Here is a 17,764-nt window from a genome sequence, read left to right on the forward strand (position 1 = left end):
GGCAGGGGGCCGGGGGGAGCCGGGGTTTGTTGCCTCGGGCAGGCTCCCCAGCGGCCGGGAAGCTGGCCGCCAGTGCGAGGCAGCCTCTGGTCCTTCTGGTTGAAATATTAACTTTCGGAGCATGAAATGGTTGTTAATTAGGCAGCAGCACTTGGGCACGCAGCCGTGCGAGGCTGTAGCTCCAAGACATGAGAACTGCCCTGTGTGTTTTTTTTGTTTTTTTTTTTTTGGCAAAGGGTCGGGCTCGTCGGTTGCTTTTGATGAACGGGCGCAGGGAAGGAGGGGGTAATTGGATTATGACAATCCTCGCGGTCTCCACAGGAGGGTTGTGCTGTGATGGATTTCGGTGCCTGGATCTACCTTGGAAGAGTGCCGCAGTTCAGGCCGCTGCCGTTTAACCCCTCTCTTTTTCCCCGCCACGTTGTGGATTAACCTGGCTTAGCCTGGTGTAGGCAGGGGAACGAGGACGTGGTGGCCCCGTAACAGCCTCCTGCTCGCTCCCAGCCCTGTGCCGTTTGGGCTGATGGGGTTTGCCGGAAAAATCCCTGAACAGCAGCCGTCGTTCTGGGTCACGACTGCGGTTTGTGAACCAAGACACGCAGCAAAGCTGCGGTCATCCCGCAGGTGGCTTCCCGACAGGGCATCTCCGACAGCGACCTGTGCGAGGAGGCTGCCGCGGCTGCGGCAAATCACCGGGGCAGTCTGCAGGCAGCCGCTGACCTCTGCTCGCTCTTCCCATCCCTCTGAATTAGCAGGGCCTCGTTAACGCCGCCGCGGCTCCGCCGGCTGAACCTGAGCCGTGCTGGCACTGCCCTCCAGCCGGCAGCGGCTCCGTGCTGCGCGGCTCTCAGCGCCGTGCTGCTGGTGTGGGGCTGCCGAGCTCCTCGGGCACTGATACCTGCAGGACGGGCTGGCACGTCGAGCCGAGGGCTTTTCTGCTGCTGCTTGTGGCTCTGCAGCAGTGTGGGAGGTGAAGAGGGGATTTCTCTGCTGGCTGGTGCCTCGGCCAGGCTCTGAGAGCAAGCTGCAGCCTCTCTGTTCGTTGCCAGCGATAAAGATCCGGCGAGCCGAGTGGTTTCAGCGCCGCTGCCCTGCCCTTGTCCTCTGCCTTCTGCTAGGGAAATGGACATATAGCGCTGGAGTCCAGCTCCAAGGAGCCCAGGCCTCCACCCACCACGACATCCGTGTTGGCTCGGACGCTCGTGGGTGCAGCAGGCAGGGCAGAGCGGGGCGGCCGCGCTTATTCGGGCTGTGGGAGGTGGCTCCCCGCGGCACCAGTGCCAGCGCTGCGGTGACAGGGGGTCCCGCACGTCCCCTGGCCGGTGGGTGGGTGACCTGCGCTTTATTTATAATCACACCCCGTAATTCCCCAGGTGGCGGATGAGCAGCAGTCCTGCCCCGAGGTGCAGTGCCTTGGCTCCCTCTAAATGGATTAGACCTTAATCCTAAAGAGAGAAAGCGGCGCTGCTGCGCGGGCAGGTGGAGAGGTGGCAGGAGTCCTCCGGGGCTGGGCTGTGCCACGAAGCTGCTCCTGGCCCCGAGTACTCACCCCCTGCATTTTGCCCTTTGAAGTGTAATTAGAATACACGGGGTGCCCTGAGGTGCTGGGGGAACCCCGCCATGGGACGGGACGTGGCCGTGCAGCCCCGTGCAGCGCTCTCGGACGGGGCGCCCCTGCAGATAAACCTGCCTCGTGTTTGCCACGGACTGCAGCCGCCTCTGGCCGCTGTTACGCAACGCGAGGTTTCCCTGCGCGTGGAATTGTACTTGAGCAGCCTTATAATTTAGCAGAGTGATGATTTTTTTCCTATGCCTTTCCCCGAGCCGTCATCATCCCGGGAGTGCTGCGCTGGCTTTGAAGGCAGCGTCGAGGTAACCGCGGGTCGGCCGCTCGTTGGGCACGGCGCGCCGCTTGGGCCGAGAGCGTGAGCGAGGATGAGGAATGAAGTGTTAATTCCTGGCCGTGCCAGCTCGCTTAAAACAACAGACACGGCGTGGTTAGCCAGGTGAGGCTCTCAGTCCTCCTGTTTACAGCGAGTGCCCTCATTAAACGGCCCCCTCGTGCGCCGCGGGGCCTTTGTGCCGCTAATGAGAGGGCGGCGTGGTTTGCATGGCGTGAGCTGCCCGTCTGCTCCCCCTGTGCTGGGAACGATTTCAGGCAAAAAATGATTTTCTGCTGCTGGCCACATCGACGTGGGGGGAAAAAAAAGGTTTGGGGAAGGCAAAGAGAGATTTTTAATTGGATGCTCGCACTCAGCAATGTCTCCGATAATAGATCTGAAGAGCGCTCTGGCCCCGTGCTCCCGCTCAGAGGATGTTCGGTGCTCAGAGGAGGTTCGTTTTCCTTCTCGTTACTGGGAAGAGGAGCTGAGGTCGTGGGGTTCGCCTTTTGTCGGAGCACGGTGAGGGCGTGCAGAGGAGGCGTCCTCAAAGGCAGCGGCGGTGCCCGGCCGTAGTTGCGGCTCTCTGAAGAACAAAGTCGTATCGAGCCGCGTGCTCCGCGAGGGAAGGTGCAGGAAGGCAGAGTAGCTCGTGGGCGATAATCGCGGGGACCGTGCTGATGGCTTGCATGAAAGCTGTGTGATTGCTGAGCAAAGCCTTGCATCTGATGCCGCTGTCCTTAACCGCGCAGGCAGCCAGCACCTGTTTGGCAACGGCTGTGCTTCAGGGGAGCCTCTCCGAGCAAGCTCTGCGGTGCAGCCGGCTCCTGCTGCTCGCCCCAGGCATCGGCCGCACTCCAGGGGGGGGTTGCAGTAGCTGGAGCTCCTCCAGAGCCTCTGCTCACCTCTCCCCAGGGGCTCCGGCAACCCGTGGGCTCCGTCTGTGCCACCCCAGCGGCGGCACGTGGTGGGAGCCCTGCTCTGTCCCCAGCCCCGGGTGGGAGCAGGATAACGGGGAGCCCCTCGTGGGGACCCAACCCTGGTGGGACCTCGTGGGCTGGGCAGCCAAGGTCTGGGGGAGGTCCGGCTGCTGCTGACCTGCCTCCCTTGGTGGCACCCGGCTCGCTCTGCAGCACGTTCAGCTGGGACGGGGAGCTGGGACCTCAGCCGGGCTCTGCTCCGAAGGCTTTCGGTGGGGTTCACGCCGGGGAGCTGCACAAGGGCTTCTCCCTTGTCCCTCCTGCTCGGAGGGGCTGCGAAAAGGCTCCCAGCAGTCAGGTTGTGAACGTTTCACTTCCAAGTGTTTGTTTCTCCTCCGAGAAATGCGAAGCATGTGCCCCAGCCCGCAGGAAGGCCACTTAATAAATGTTAGAAGTAAATAATAGAGATTAATAGCAATAGCAGTTTCGGTATCGTGTTGCATACATAGGCCTTGAGTAAATCTGAAGGTTAACAAACAAATAATAGTGATAATCTTGTGTATTTTTGCTCCGTTGGCTTTAAAGGCGGGCTTTTAAGAGGTTCTCTGGAGCAGGCTTTGCCGTGCGGGTGCAGCCAGGAGGCTCGTGCTCGTGTGCTGGAGGCTTCCTTCAGAGGGAGCCGTGACGGAGAAGGAGGTGACCGGAGCGCAGGAGGTGACCGGAGCGCAGGAGGCGACCGGAGCTCCCTCAGCACCTGGGGACGTGACCGGTGGCCAACCCACGGCCGGGACTTTCGGAGCCTGCAGCTGCAGATCCTGGAGAGGGGCTGGCGCTGAGTTTGCAGCATCTCTTGGTAAAAGCCACCGTGCACATCAGCGGTGCCCATCAGGGGCTGAGCCTGCCGCTGCTTCCGAGCCCCGGCAGTAAAATCCCTTCAGTGCTCTTGGAGCAGTGAAGGGCATTTGGCATCGGCCGGGGAAGGGCAGGGTAATGCCGCCTGAGTGCTTGGAAAGGGGCTGTGCTTTGTTCCCGGCCTTCCCAAACAGTGGCTCTTGCCACCGACCACAGTGGCTGAAAATTGCTGCTCAGCCACGGCAGCGGTGCCTTATTTTCAGCTGTGGTCAGCCTCAAGTCGCGGCTGAGCTGGGGCGATATGTGTGCGCGCAGAATTAGCTCCATCCACTCATTTAGAGCCAGTTACACAATTAGTGCTGGCACATCTCTCGGGGAGGCAAACAACGATCCCCGGCCAGAGCGATGGGCTCGTAACTCCCATGGATTTTCCGATACAGCAGGAGAAACCCTGAAAACAGGAGCTGCTCTCCGAGCGGAGGCTGCAGCGTCGGGCACAGGATCGCCCCTGCCTGTCAGAGCCCCCGTGCCGTGACGTGGGGAGCTCCGGCTGAGCCGGGCTGGCTCCCTGTGCCACCGAGCCCCTGCCTCTGCCAGCTCGTGATGGATAAAACCTCAGCCCCGGCATTGGCCCAGCACCGGGCAGGGCTCGGAGCGTGCCACGGGTGGCAAAAACCGGGCATCGATCGCGAGCTGGGATGGGGAGCGGCGCCGCGGCCGCCCGGCGCAAAATATGTTCTGGTCACTCTGCTTTTTGCAGCAGCTGCGAAGCATTGACCGTGCCTCCAGGAGGCCCGGAAAATCCGGTGCACTTCACAAGGTGGAGCCCGTGGCTTTCCTGCGAAGGCACCTCAGGTACCCATTTGGAAACAACACACCGCCGGGAGGAAGGGCTTTCAATCCTAATTGCACCTGGCGTGGGCACAGGTTGAAGGCTCAGGCCTTTAGCAGAGGATTTTCGCTGATGGTTTTAGCGCAGGGGCACCGGAGCAGGGGCGGTTTTGCTGAGCTGCGCGACACCATGCAGCCCTGGAGTCCGAGCTCTGGCACCGAGCACGGGGCGCTTTGCTGCCCTTCGTCGCGCTCGGGGTTGCCTTTTGCTGAAAGGTTGGGGGGGGGTGGAAAAAAAGGCAGGTCTCCCCGGGTGCTCGGGCTGTTCTCAGCGTTACCGGTACGGGTGGTTCTCAGAAGCACCTGGCTGGTGCTGAAGGACTCTGGAAGAGCTCAGCCCGAGCCCCTGGGGCTTGAACTGAGAGCGGCTGTGGCAGAAACCCCACGTTTGGGTCCCCGTGGGGGTGGCGGGGCCGGGCCCCGACCCGTGGCTGGCTGCACGGCGGGGAAGGGTTCAAAATGCCTCGGTGGGGCAAAATGCCACGCGCTGCCCGCTGAGCCACCGGCGGGGAATTCCCTTCCTTTCCCCTGCTCTGCGCAGAGTTTTTTCCTCTCCGCCCGCTGAGCTCTCAGGGCTCTGCGTGCACGGGGTGCCGGCTCCCGAGCGCACGGGTCCTGGGCACCCCAAAACCCTGCCAGCGGTGGGGGGACCGTGGGGCAGGGTGCTGGGGCTGCCCAGGACTGCAGCGAACCCGTGTCTGAGCCCCCCCAAAAAAACGCGCTGCTGGTGCCTGGCTGGCCTCCGCCTGTCCGTCCTCGGGCACCTTCAGCACCAGCAGCACCCCGCCAAGCAAACGCTCCCCGCGCGGGCAGGGTGCCCCCGTCCCAGCCTCTCCTGAGCACCCCAAAGGGCTGGCAGGGACCCGAAGTGGGTGCTGGCAGCTCCTGGGCACTGGAGGCCGCGGTGATGGGGAGAACCGTGCCCGAGCGGTGGGGGACGAGGGCAGGGGGACCCCAAGGAGCCTGTGGCCGGCCGCAGCGGTGGCCCCGTGCCACCAGCCCTGGGAACGGCAGCATTTTGCTGCCCTCTAGTGAGGCCCGGCCGCCGGGCTCCCTCTGGGGTCCCCGTGGCACCGACGCGTCCCTTTGGGGACCCTGGGGCAGGGGCACGGCCTTTGGGGTCTCCAGGAACATCCCCGTGGGGCGGCGACCCTCGTGGCTGGGCGGTGGGCTTGCTGCCCCGTGTCCTCTGCAGGGCAAAAAGCCCCCAAAGCGGGGGGGGGGGGGGGGTTCTGCCCCTTTCCTACAACCCCGTGGGATCCATCCTGCCCCTGGGCTGCGGGGCTTGTCCCCAGGTCGCCAGCCCCTTCCCCCGGGCCCTGCCCTAAACGCCGAGTGCCGAGGAGCCGTTTGCTCCGACGCCTGCCCGGCCAGCTGGTGCTGTGTGTAAATAATACAAATTAATTAGAGGGGAAATCAAAACGCAGCACATTTATAATGAGGCAATCCGCAGGCCCCTGTTATAATTAATTAGGTTAATGGGGGCGCCTGCACCGTGGAAGCGCCGTGCTGCCCTGCAGGAGGCTCTCAGGGGGGGCTCGGGGGAGCGTGGCTCGGCGTGCTGAGCACCACTGCCCTGCGGCGTGGATGCGGCCGGGCGCCCCCCGTCCCCAGCCCCTCGCACGGCCCCGGGGCCGCTCATCCGCAGCCCGTGGGTCTCAGCCTCCGGCCCCCCCGGTGGGCTTCGGGGGCCCCAGTGCCGGGGCGTGGATCCAGGCGTCGAGGCTGCGATGGGCAGGCCAGGGCCAGGCGGCGCTGCCTGACGCGGGGTCTCAGCCCCGGGAGGATTTTCCTGGCGGCAGCGGCGGGGCTGCGGGGGGCAGCAGCAGCGTGGCGCGGCGGTGAGCTGCAGTGGTGCCCCGGGGCATGCGGGGTGACCCCCCCCCCCCCCCTCGAGCTGCGCTGGGCTTCCCGTTGCCAAAGCCCGGCGCTGGTTGTAGTGCACGTCAGCTCTGGCTGTGTGCGCGCAGAGGGTGGCGGGGGGCTGAGCGTGGTTTTGCAGCCCAGCACCACGGGGGAGCCCCCAGCAAAGGGCCAAGCGGCCTCGGCTGGCTGGGGGTGCCGCCAGCCCCCCCGCTGTGCTCCCCAGCTGCCTTCCCCCTTTTTTTCCTCCCTTTTCCCCTTTTTCCACCCGCGCAGGCGGCAGCACCCCCAGCTCTGAGGGCAGGGACGGGCTCAGGTTGGGGCTCGGGGTTTCTCCACCGTCCCGCAGCCCCTGCCCTGCCCCTGGCGCCCCGCAGCAGCCCGCGGGATGGGAGAGGAGCGGGCAGGGCTGTCTGCTCCTGCCTGATGCTCTCCCCACGGACAGGGCCTGGGCAGGTCCCGTTCCGCCGGGGGAGAGACGCGTCCGTCCGTCCGCCACGGGCTGCAGGAGGCTGTCGCCGTCCCTGTCACCCGCAGGGCTCCCGGCTGGGCTGGGGGAACAGAGGTGACCTCTGCGACAGGCGCGGGACTGTGCCGCCCCTGCGGAAGGGAGCAGGAGCTGGGCTGGGAGCAGGAGTTCCCCGGGCAGCACCCTGCTGCCAGGCAGGGCCTGGCTGGGGGGGGGGGGAGCTGGAGCTTATTAACGGCGGCTCTGCCCGGGAGGGCCACAAATGAGCGTGCTAAATGGCCGCCGCCAGTCAGGATTAGGGCAGGCACTTAGAAGGTGCTGTTGGGAAACCTTGCAGGGCTCAGGGCGCTGGGGCGAGCCAGTTTGTCTTTTGCAGCGGTACGAATCCGTCACTGCTCGTCGCTGCCGGGGGCTCTGCGGGGGCGGCGACCCAAAGGGGGGCGGACACGTGTGTGCACACATGTGGGGGTCTGTACACGCGTGTGGCTGTGCCTGTAAAGGCGTGAGGGCACGGCACGGACACCGCACGCGCGGCTGGCGCGTGTGTGCCCAGCCCTGCGTGCGTGTGCGTGCCCCTGCCTGCAGAGGAATCCCTCACTGCCACAGCTTTTTCTTTTTCCTAGCATCTGGCCCGAGCATCTCTGCCCTGAGCAGCGAGGCCAGGCCCCAGCCTGAGCCCCCCACCGTGGAAATGGGGGTCTTGGGGGAGCGCAGCAGGGGCAGCGCCACGGCCTCGTGGTGCTGGGCGCCTGCTTCTCCCTCTCTTCTGCTCCCTCTGCCTTCCAAATGATCATCAGGTATTCAGAGAGCTGGGAGCGGAGTAAGCCCTGGGGACACCTTGAATTAAAGGGTAATTGTTCCATATTTCTCGGCTAACTATAAGTAAAATAATAAAAATAACCCCCAGCAAACCTAGCCTTTTGCACCAGCCTGCCAGGAGATTTCAGCACGGGGACTTTATAGTCCAAAACACCATAAAACGGAGCCTAAATTACCTAGCTCTCATTTGAAACAATTACAGGTTTTATCTATGGATATTAAAGGAGATGATTGTTCAGTGTAGTTAAAAAAAAACAACTCCTTTTTCCTTCTTTTGTAATCCAATCTTCATGGACCTGGGGGGAGCGGCGTGCAGCTGCCCTGCTGGCCTGGCTGGGTTTGGGGAGGGGAACGGGGGGCTCGGGCTGGGAACGTGGCAGGTGAGAGCCGGGGGGGCCGTGCCCTTGCGCCCCTCGGCCTCTGGGCTGCGTCACCCCGGCCACCGGCACGTGCACCCCTGGCGAGCGTGCCAGGATAAGGCGTAATTCCGCTGAAACTGGGGCACCTCCGGGGAGGCTGCTCTGGGGCTTGGCGCAGGGCTGCGGGGCGCATCCTGACCCTGCCCCCGGGTTCCAGGCGTGGGATCCGCTGGGTGACCCCAGCCCCGTTGTCCTGGGGGAGAGGAGAGCCGGGACAAAGCCTGCGGGGTCGGGGCGAGCCTGGCACGGCCGCCCCGGCTGCGTCCCTGCCGAGGCTGCCCCGGCCCCGCGGTGCCGCGGCTCTAATCCCAGGTAATTGGATTTACGGGGAGCGCTGTATCCAATTACAGAATCCTAATTAACGGACCAAAGTTACAAGTGCGATGTGTCTTGCTTTCAGCAATTATGATTAATTTTGCCAGAATGCACACGCAGACGTTGATTACAGGATCCGCGGGCAAACAGGAGTGGAATGCTGATAATTGAGCCGTCAGCGCGGGCGCCTCGCGGCTCGCGGGGGCGATGGGGAGCGGGGGGACCACGGGGCAGAGCCGGGTCCCCAGCGGGACCTTGGCTCCCCGGGGTGACAGCACGTTCCTGCTGGCCCCAGGAGGGGCATCACCGGTGCCCCAGCCCACGCGCGGGGACCTGGGGCTGCCCCCTTTGTGCAGGGCTGAGCTGGAGCCCCGGGATTCCCGGGGATGCCCTGGCACATCCCCGTGCATTGACACGCTGGCTGTGGGACCAGGAGCTGCATCCCCCTCGGATGCTTCCCTCTCCTGCACCAACGCGGGCCCCTCGCTGGGGTTTGTGGTGCTCTTTGCCTTGCCAGGCTCAAGGGGCTCTGCTCAGGGCTGCATCGCGTTCCCCGGGCAAGGGGCTGGGGAGCACTGGGCTGGGGAACTGCGGCACTGGGCTGGGGAACTGCGGCACGCTGGGCTTTGTCGGGTTTTCTCTCCTTCAGCAAAAAATAACCACCACCTGCCATCCTAAAGCTACAAGAACTTGAGAAATCCGAGTGGCTGCAGTGCTCGGGCGGGCTCCCGGTGCCCGTCCCGCGGAAAAGGGCAGCCTGGGCCCCGTGTGCCCTGGCCGGGAGCGCTTCTCCGTGCTGGCCGTGCCTTATCGTCCCCTTGCTATCATCTTGTTCCCAGGCAGCTGCGAGTCCCTGGCTCAGGACATTAATCCTGTGCAAGCCAGAGGCTTATCCAAATAGGGAATCTTCCTCGGTGATTTTTAAACAAAACTTGATAAATCCTTTGCAAAAGAAAAAGGGCTTTCATCTCCAAAGGGCCCATCTCGGGGCTGATGGGCGATAAGCGCTCCGGCGCTGCACATCTTCATTTCCTTCACGTTTTCTCCCCGGGAGCCCGAGCTGAACGCATTTGCTCCGTGCTCTGTTCTCACCATATTTTTCCTGCTGTTGCGGCTCGGTGGGGAGATCCCCGGCCACGGGGTGCTGTGCTGGCGGGCTGTGCCCGGGCCGTGGTGCTGCATTCGCTGGGCCTTGCAGCCGGGTTTTGGTGCTTGGGGACGTGCCGGGGCTTGGGGACGTGCTGAGGAGCAGGGGGGCCTTTGCTGCCCCACGGCTGCTGCCTCGCTTTATCCAAGAGTTTGTTCTTGCCTGGGCTCCGGCGAGGCCCCGGGAGCAGTTTCCACCATGGCTCGTGGCCGCACAACCGGCCTCCGCCTCCTGTTCCCTTCCTCGCCTCCCTCCTCTTCCTCGCCTCCCTCCAAGTCCCAGCTCCTTTGACGCTCGCCTGGGCTTTGATCTCCTCCGGAAAGCCCCTTCCCCACGCGGAGCCGACCACGGCGCCTCGGCGGAGACTTATTAAAATAGATGAAGAGCTGCCTTTGATCGGCCGCGGTGCTCCGAAGACCTTTCCCCACTGCGAGGCTTCAAGCGAAGCCGTCTGCTTTCATCCCTGCGCCGGCGCGGAGCTTCCGGGGCTGCTGCTCGCCTCCGAGACACGGGGGACACGGGGGACACGGGGTCCTGGCCCGTCGGCAGCCCCGTGGGGCTGGGATGCGGGATGGGGCTCAGCACCAGCACGGACGGGGTGCTGGGGTGCCCGGCGGGGACGCCAGGGTGCGGGGACGCACCAGGGAGGAGCTTCGCTGAAAGGCTGGGGAAGGCAGAAAGGAAACGGGAAGGTGAAGATAAAAACAATGCTGGGGAAAAAAGAGGGTTAGCGAGAGAGGAGGAAGCAAGGGTAGCTGCCCCCCTGGGCAAAGAGCTTGTGAGACCTTTAAAGTGACGTGTGTGGATTTGATAAAATGTGAATAATTTAATCTCTCCTCCCCCCCCCTGCTTTGGGCTCCGTGCGCTCGCTGCTCCGGGGTGCTTTGGGCGCTGAGCTGCTGCTGCGCGGGGCTGATAACGGGGGGGCTCCGCAGTGCGTGGGGTGTGGGGGCACGGGGACGTCCCGGGGGTGTCCCGGGGGTGTCCCGGGGTGAGCAGCCCCGCTCAGAGCCCACCGTGCCCCCACAGTTCAGGGGATGATGGAAAGGAGACGCTGGAACCGTGGGGACAGCGGGGGCCAGGAGCCAGCGCGGTCCGTGGGGAGCGGGGAGGCCGCGTGCCAGGGCTCCCCGGGCAAATATTTGCTCAGGCTGTTAAAACGGAGCAAATCCTGCTAATTACAGCTAATAAGCTGCTGGGCGGGCGCAGCCAGCACCCCGTGTGCCAGGGCCGTGGTGCCGGCACGCTCGGACGACGCACGGTGGCCGCTGCCCTCCCTGGGGGCACTGGGGGCACTGGGGGCACCCAGCGCTGCGGGTGCCGATGGCACCGGCCCTGCGGGGGGAGCAGCAGCACCCAGGACCCCCCGGTGGCAGCCCCAAAACCTCCGGTGCTGCCCACCCAGCCCGGCCCTGGGTGGCAGGGACTACGCCGGGCCTTACCGGGCCTGCCTCGCGCCCTGCGCTCAATTAGTGATTCCGCTAACGGTTTGTAATTCAGGCACGACCCTGATTGCATCCGAATGCTACTTTATTTCTTCGCTGCCGCTTGCATTCTGAGCACTAATTATGCCTCTTTGGATGCTAATTGCTTCCCAGCCCTCTGCCGCTGTCTTTCGCGAGCAACATTTATTTTTCACGCGTCCATGTGGTTAAACTAATACAGGCCGGGGGGGTGGGGGCGGGGAGGAGGGAGCTGCACCCGTCCGAGGCTTTGCTGAGATCGAACATCCCAGGAAGGTGAGCGGGGACGCGCAGCCCCGTGGGACAAGGGGGCGAGGGAAGGGCCCGGCTGCCCTCGGCCCCTCCGGCCCCGCACCGAGCCCCTGCGCCCCCACCGGGGGGCTTTGCCACCAGCTCTGGCTGCTCCCTGCCTGCCGTGGCCCCCAGCGTGGATGGAGACCCCCACGTGGAACGGCCACGGGCACCGGGGGGCCTTCCCCCCCCCCGGGTTGGGTCCGCGGTGGGCAGGAGGAGCCCCCAGCGCGGGGCTGGAGCAAGCTGCAAGCAGGTTGCAGGGATTTGTCCCCATCGCAGGCGGCAGGTTGGGGACACAGCTACAGCCAAGGCACGAGCCCAAATCCCCTCCTCTGGCCGTTGCTGCCCAGCTCTGTTTGCCTAGCAGCTAATTAAGCAGCAATTAGTCCCCAACAGCACTCCTGCTGCAATCAGGAGGAGCGGAGGGACCGATCCGCTCCCGGCCCCCGCAGCGGGCACCGCGCACGGCACGGAGCCGGGGACACGCGCGGTGCCCGGGGGGCTCGAGGCGGTGCGGGACCCCCCCGCGCCCTGTGCTGGGGCTGGGGGCTCAGCACCACGCTCCCTCTGGCCGCGGCTCCTGACGTGAGCTGTGCCGGGGGCGCTGGGCTGGGCGCGGAGCGGCGGAGACGGGGAGCTCGGGGAGCTCGGAGGCGGCTGTTATTGCCCTCGGTAATGACGGTATCGCTAACGGGTATTTAATTATCTCAGCCACTCTCGTTAATGGCGCTGCAGGGCCGGGAGCTGTGGTGAAGGCGGTGCTGACGGCGAGGTGTCGGGCTCTGCAGTCACCACGCTCCCGCGGGCTGGCCCCGACCCGCTCCGTGCCTCAGTTTCCCCAGGGCCCAGCAGCGCACGGGGGTATCCGGGCTGCGGGGGCTGCCTGGTGCTGGGGGGCCGTGGTCGTGCACCCCTCGCTGCAGCCCCCCTGCGCCTCCAGAGACCCAGACCAGCCTCCCCTCGCCCGGTGAAGCTCCCCCAGCACTGCACAAACCTCATTTAAGGCACGAGGTCAGCTGAGGGTTATCGGTGTGCGGGAGGGGTGCAGCCTCCGGCCAAGGTCACGGCACGCGGCGCCGCGCTTTGGGGGGGCCCTGGGGTCCGCCTGCTTGTCCCCGCCTGCCCCAGGTGCCCCAGGGACGGGACCCACGAGGGAAACATCCCCACTTCCACACCTCTCGGGGCTGCCCGGGGCACGAGGGCTGCAGGTGGCTGGTGCGGGAGGAGCCGCGGGGCAAACCAGCGCCGTGAGCGTCGTGCCTGGTGTTTGATGCACAGTTAATGCCGGGGTACCCGAGCACGGCCCCGCGGCTCCGCAGCGCGGCCGAAGCATCAATATTCATCTGCTCGGGGAGACGGCGCGCACACACCCGGCTGAGTGGCAGCTGTCAATCTCCCAGCCCGGGAGGGATGCGGGCGCCCCGGGCGTTTCTGCTGGGAAGGATGCGCCCGGCGAGGCAGCGCCCGGGCTCTGCGGCTCCAGGACGACGGCTGCAGGGCGTGGGAGGTGCGCGTCGACCCCAGGGCACTGGGATCAGGGCCGCTTTGGGGCTGGGCACTGGGATAGGGGCAGCTTTGGGGCTTGGGGCTGGGCTTGGGGCCGTTTTGGGGCCGGGCACTGGGATTGGGGCTGCTTTGGGGCTGGACACACCGTGGCTTCGTGCCCTGCCGCCAAGGATCCCGCACGCCCCACCAGCGGGGCCCCGTGTGGATGAACCTACAAGTCTCCTGCTGAGGGCTGTATTGACGCAGTTGTGTTTATTTATTTAAAATATTTGGCAGGCGGCAGGGGAGCAGAAGAACGCGGAATCGTATTTGCGGTGGATTCCTGCTGGATGGCCCTGTCACCCCAGCAGCGACTCGCCAATTAAATATCCATCAGTAACAAGGAAAACAAACTGGCGGATCCCTAACGCTCCGCATTAAAACTTAATAATACAGCCAGCACCTGCAGCAAGAGAGGCAAATGAAGAGCAGCACTTGGAGTAACACAGTAAATGGAGGAGGGAGCAATTAACAACCATGAAAAGATGAAGAGAAACAGTTAGGAGCGGGGGGGACACAGCCACGGGTGCAGGGGGCTCGGCGGCGCTGTCCCCGGGGACGGGCTCTGCCCTGGAGGCTTCGCCCCTGCTCTGCCCTCCCCTCCCGGGCTGTTTTGGGGGGGTCTCTGAGTCGTTTAGGGGGTGCCCTTTGCAGCCCCTGGGGAGGAGCCCTGCAGGGCTCGGGGGAGAGCTCGCCCTCCTGCTTATTTGTGGGTGAAACACAAAATATTCAGAGCCTGGGGGCTCCAGTTGTGCCGTGCCCCCTGCCTGGGTAACGCTGGGGTGCCCCCAGCACTCATGGGGTGACCCCAGGGGCTCCGGCTCACCGCCGCCACCCCCCCTGGTTCCATCGATCTGGGGTGTGCAGCCCTTGAGTTATCTCTCTGCCTCAAGCCTGGGTCGATACGGGCTGGAGCTGTCCCAGGCAGTGACATTTTTCCTGGGCTCCCCCTGGGCACCAGCCCCGCGTCCTGCTGGGTGCTGCTCCGGGACCCCTGCCCCGTGCCCCCCCCAAGTCCTCGTGGCCCCACCTCGTGCGCCCGGTCCTGGCTTGGCTGCACCCGAAATGGGTGCATGAAGCTGGGAGAGAGCAGGGGGGAGGCTTTGTCCTGCTGCATCCGCCGGAGCAGGGGCTGGGGCCGTCGCTGCTGCACCACGACCGTGGCTTTGTCTAACCTGCGTCCCCCACGTTGTGGGGGCCAAAGCTGAGGCTTTGAGGGGTCTGCAGGAGGGTCCGGGAGGTGCCCGCAGGACCTCAAGCTCATGGTGCAGCTCGTCCCCAGTCCTGGCACCAGCACGGTGATGCCCCGGGGGCGCGGGGCTGCTGTGCACGGAGCTGGGCGCGGGCACGGCCGCGATCCCCCCGCGGGTCCCTGCAGTGCCGGGCGGAGCAGGCTCCCCATCTTCTGGAGGAATTCGGATTTATTTTTTTAGCTGGTTACGCTGCAGTCCGAAAGGGAAGGCTGGTACCTCTGAATATGCAGGAGAATCCTTCCGAGCAGGCGTTAAGCAGAACGTGAAATGTTTCAGCCGTCACAATAGGGCATTATTGGAGCTGTGCAGGCAGGACATGGATGTTCACCGCTGGTGTGGCCGCAATGAAAGGAATAAAATCGAACCCAAAAAGCTGCCCGAAAGCTCAAAGCCCAACGGCTGCTTCCAAGTCCTGACTTTTTCCGTTACAGATATATTTTTGGAAAGCAAAAAATTTCCGTTTTGGGGTATTTTTATCTGCCAGATTAACTAAATCCCCTGAATGTGGAAGAGAAGCAGAGTCCCTGCACGGGCGGCCGGGGGCTGCCCAAATCACCCCGCTCCCTCAGCTTTTGCTCATATTTTTCCCTATTTTTCCCAGATTTTGGCGTTCTGGGGGTGCTGCTGACAGGGAGCTGGCGTGCGAGGGGCAGGAGCAGGGCTGCCGTCTCCGTGCCCAGCGCCGGGGGCTCCCGGGGGGCTGCGTGGTGCCCTCGGTGCGCCCCAAATCCGAGCGGCATCGGGGCCGCCCCGGCTCCGTGCGCCGGCAGCCGCCTCCTTGCCGGTGACCGGGATTTATGCCAGCGAAACAGGAAGCTGGAGGGAGAGATAAATTAGAATTATTTTTAATAAAATGGGGATCATTTTTAATCATGTTTAAGTTATTTTTCTTTAGCCACTTTGTACAGTGTAGATTTCCCTGAAAAATGGGGAACTTTCATCTCTTGCTGCTTGGAAATTAATTCCTCCCTGACAGCCGTGGTGCTTAATGTAGATAATAACTATTAGTTCTGCCCAGACAGCACACTCCGTCCTGCGGGGCCGGGGCTTTCATTTTTCTCCCCGGATTAGACCGAACCCTCGGGCAGGCAGCGAGGGGCTGGGGGGGGACGCGCTGGGCGGGGGCCTGGGCGCTGCAGGTCCCGTGGTGAGGTCCCTGCGGCTCCTCGGCCCCGGTGGGCTCTGGGTCCCCCTGGGGCACCCCGGGGTGCGGGATTGCGCCGTCCCTTTGCGTTTTGGCAGCAGTGGCAGGGCTCTCCGTCAGCGGGCGGCGTGACGGACCGAGGGGCCCTCGTCCTATTAAAGGGAGGCTGTAAATACGGAGCTAATGGAGCCTGCACGGCCGGGCCGCCGCTTCCTCGGCGTCTCCCTGGCAGAGCCTGCGGGGTTGGGGTTTGTGAGCGGCTCGGAGGATTTATGGCCGGGACGGGGACGGGGACGTGCTGGAGGGATGCCGCACGCGGGAGCCTGCGCTGTGGGGCTTGGTGGTGGATCTCCGCGTGGTTGGGGTCTGCCTCTAAAATCCGAGGTGGGACAGAGGAGAGAGGGGAGCAGAGGCGGGGGTGAGCTCCGTGCCCCGCCGTGCCGCCGGAGATGGGCTGCAGGGAGCCCAAAATCTGCTCTCCCCATCGGCCCAGCGGGTGCTGGGGGTGGCGGGGGCACTGCTGGGGGTGCAGGAGGTCCCTGCCAGCTCTTCGTCCCCTCTGCTCCCGGTGCCCAGCCCCTTCCTGGGGGTGCAGAGCCGCGCTAGCCCCTCCCGGAGCCGCGTGCCCCCTCCCCGCTCCCTGGCAGCGATAATCTGCCTCCATCAGCCGAAGCCCGCGAGGCTGCAGAAGGAGCTGCTTAAAAGCAGCCCAAAGAAGCCGGCAGCAATTTCCACAAAATGATGGCTTTCTGCTGCTGTCCCTGCTCCGTGGCGTCCTCCCCTTGCTGCCTTCTTTGGGTGAGACGTGGCTGGTGAGCGCCGCGGCTCTTTCCTCTACCGCTGCCTCTCGCGGACCTCGAGGGGTGCCCTGAGCTCCCCGAGGAGCTGGGGGTGGCCGTGGTCTGGCCCAGCCCGGGGCTGATGCTGCGTTCCCCGTCCCTGCCCTGCTCCAGGGGCATCGCCTTTGGTCGGGCACTGCCCGTGCTGGGGGTCGGCAGGCCCCGTGCTGCCGGCAGCGGCGGCTCGCTCGGCTCCATCCCAGCACCCGACCTCCCGCAGCGCTCCCGCTCCTGTCCCTGCAGGCTGTGCCCCCCCCCCAGGCCTCGTTCTGCTGCTGGAGGAAGGGGTCAGAGCCCTTCCCGCGGGGAGCGGCGCTGGGCTGGGCAGGATAAGCTGCCAGCTTGCCAGGTAATGCGATAGGAAGGGCGCTGCGAGCGGCGAGGCAGGTCAGAGCTCAGCGCCCCGTCCTTCCTGCCCGTCTCAGCGCGCGGCCGTGCGGGGACCAGGCTGATTTTCGCAGCGCTGGCCAACCCCCGGGCGCTGCCCGCGTGCGTTTGTTACAGCAACAATTACTGCCTCGGCGCTGACATGCAGATCACAGCGGCTTTGATCCGGGCTGCTTTTCTTTTTGCTGCAATTTCATATTCATTAGCTGGACCATTTCCTTACTTACAACAGTGGAAAGCACACTCGGACCCCTGTTGAAACGCTGGTTTTCACCCAAAGGGCTGCTCTCTTCGAGCAATGGCACCTGGGGGGGGTGAGGTACCCTTTGGTCCTCCCTTGAGATGGGGCCAGGGGGCTGCGAACATCTCCGGGCTGGCAGCGGGGTGACCCCAAGGCTCGGGGTGCTCTCGTTGGTCTCTTAATTCAGGGTCGCAAGGAAGAAGTGGGGAGCCAGGCCCTGGAGCCAAGGGGCCCTAAATAAACCCCAGGTGAACCAAATGGCACCTCTGCCCCCGTGGGGTCGGGGTGGCAGCGGGTGCCCGGGGAGGGGGCTCGCGCCGCCGCTCATCTGCGTGATCCCCCCTCCGCCCACCGCCGTGGCTGCAAAAGGTTCTTTTAATCAGGGGTAATTTTATGCATCATTAATATCAGGCCTGATTAGAAGGCAGGAAAGTTCAGCCGAGGGGAAGATGAAAGGCGGCGGCCGCCCCCTCTCCTCTCGCCACGGGCACGCGGCTCCTCCGGGGCTGCCGGCACGGGGCCGCGGGCGAAGTGTCTGCAGGAGGGGACAAACAGGGGACAAACGGGGGACAAACGGGGGACAAACGGGGCTCCCAGAGGCCGAGCGGCTGGGGAAGGGGGGGGACAGCGGGATTTTGGGGTGCTCCGTGCATCCCTGTGCTCCTGGCAGCCCCGTCTGGCACAGACTTGGGGGATTGCTGCTTTCTTCGTTAATGCCATTTTACGCATGTAATTTGCTTTGTAGCCTCTCCTGCATCAGAGGTGCTTCTTTCACGGGCGGTGCATCAAACGCCTCGAAATCCTGTCCCCGGGCTGCTCGGGGAGAGGCGAGGTCCCCCCGGGCCCCCGGGGCTCCCCGCTTTCCGCCCCGGCTCTGCCCGAGGGGCCAGCAGCGGATGCGACGTGTCGGGGTTTCACAAAGGCGTTTCTGTCCGCTCTGATGCAATCCGGGAGGGAATTTTTTCTCTAATTGTCTTGGCTGAGGACCCGCTGGTGGGGCTGAGGGCTGGTGGGGCTGGGGGG

General features: G+C 64.4%; 1 protein-coding gene and 1 long non-coding RNA gene across 3 annotated transcripts in view; one reads left to right on the forward strand and one right to left on the reverse strand.

Annotated features, from left to right (window-relative positions):
* ADGRB2 (adhesion G protein-coupled receptor B2) overlaps positions 1-17,764 on the forward strand; it is a 95,740-nt gene that overhangs the window by 14,729 nt on the left and 63,247 nt on the right. The gene's annotated exons all lie outside the window — the stretch shown is intronic.
* LOC308182465 overlaps positions 1-17,764 on the reverse strand; it is a 41,970-nt gene continuing 24,206 nt past the window's right edge. Inside the window, exon 2 of the long non-coding RNA XR_013941818.1 lies at positions 1-17,764. This exon is cut by the window's right edge and continues 17,859 nt beyond it. This is a non-coding gene — a long non-coding RNA (uncharacterized lncRNA).

The sequence above is a fragment of the Anser brachyrhynchus genome (assembly GCF_964034855.1).
Source record: "Anser brachyrhynchus genome assembly, chromosome: 24".
NCBI lineage: Eukaryota > Metazoa > Chordata > Aves > Anseriformes > Anatidae > Anser > Anser brachyrhynchus.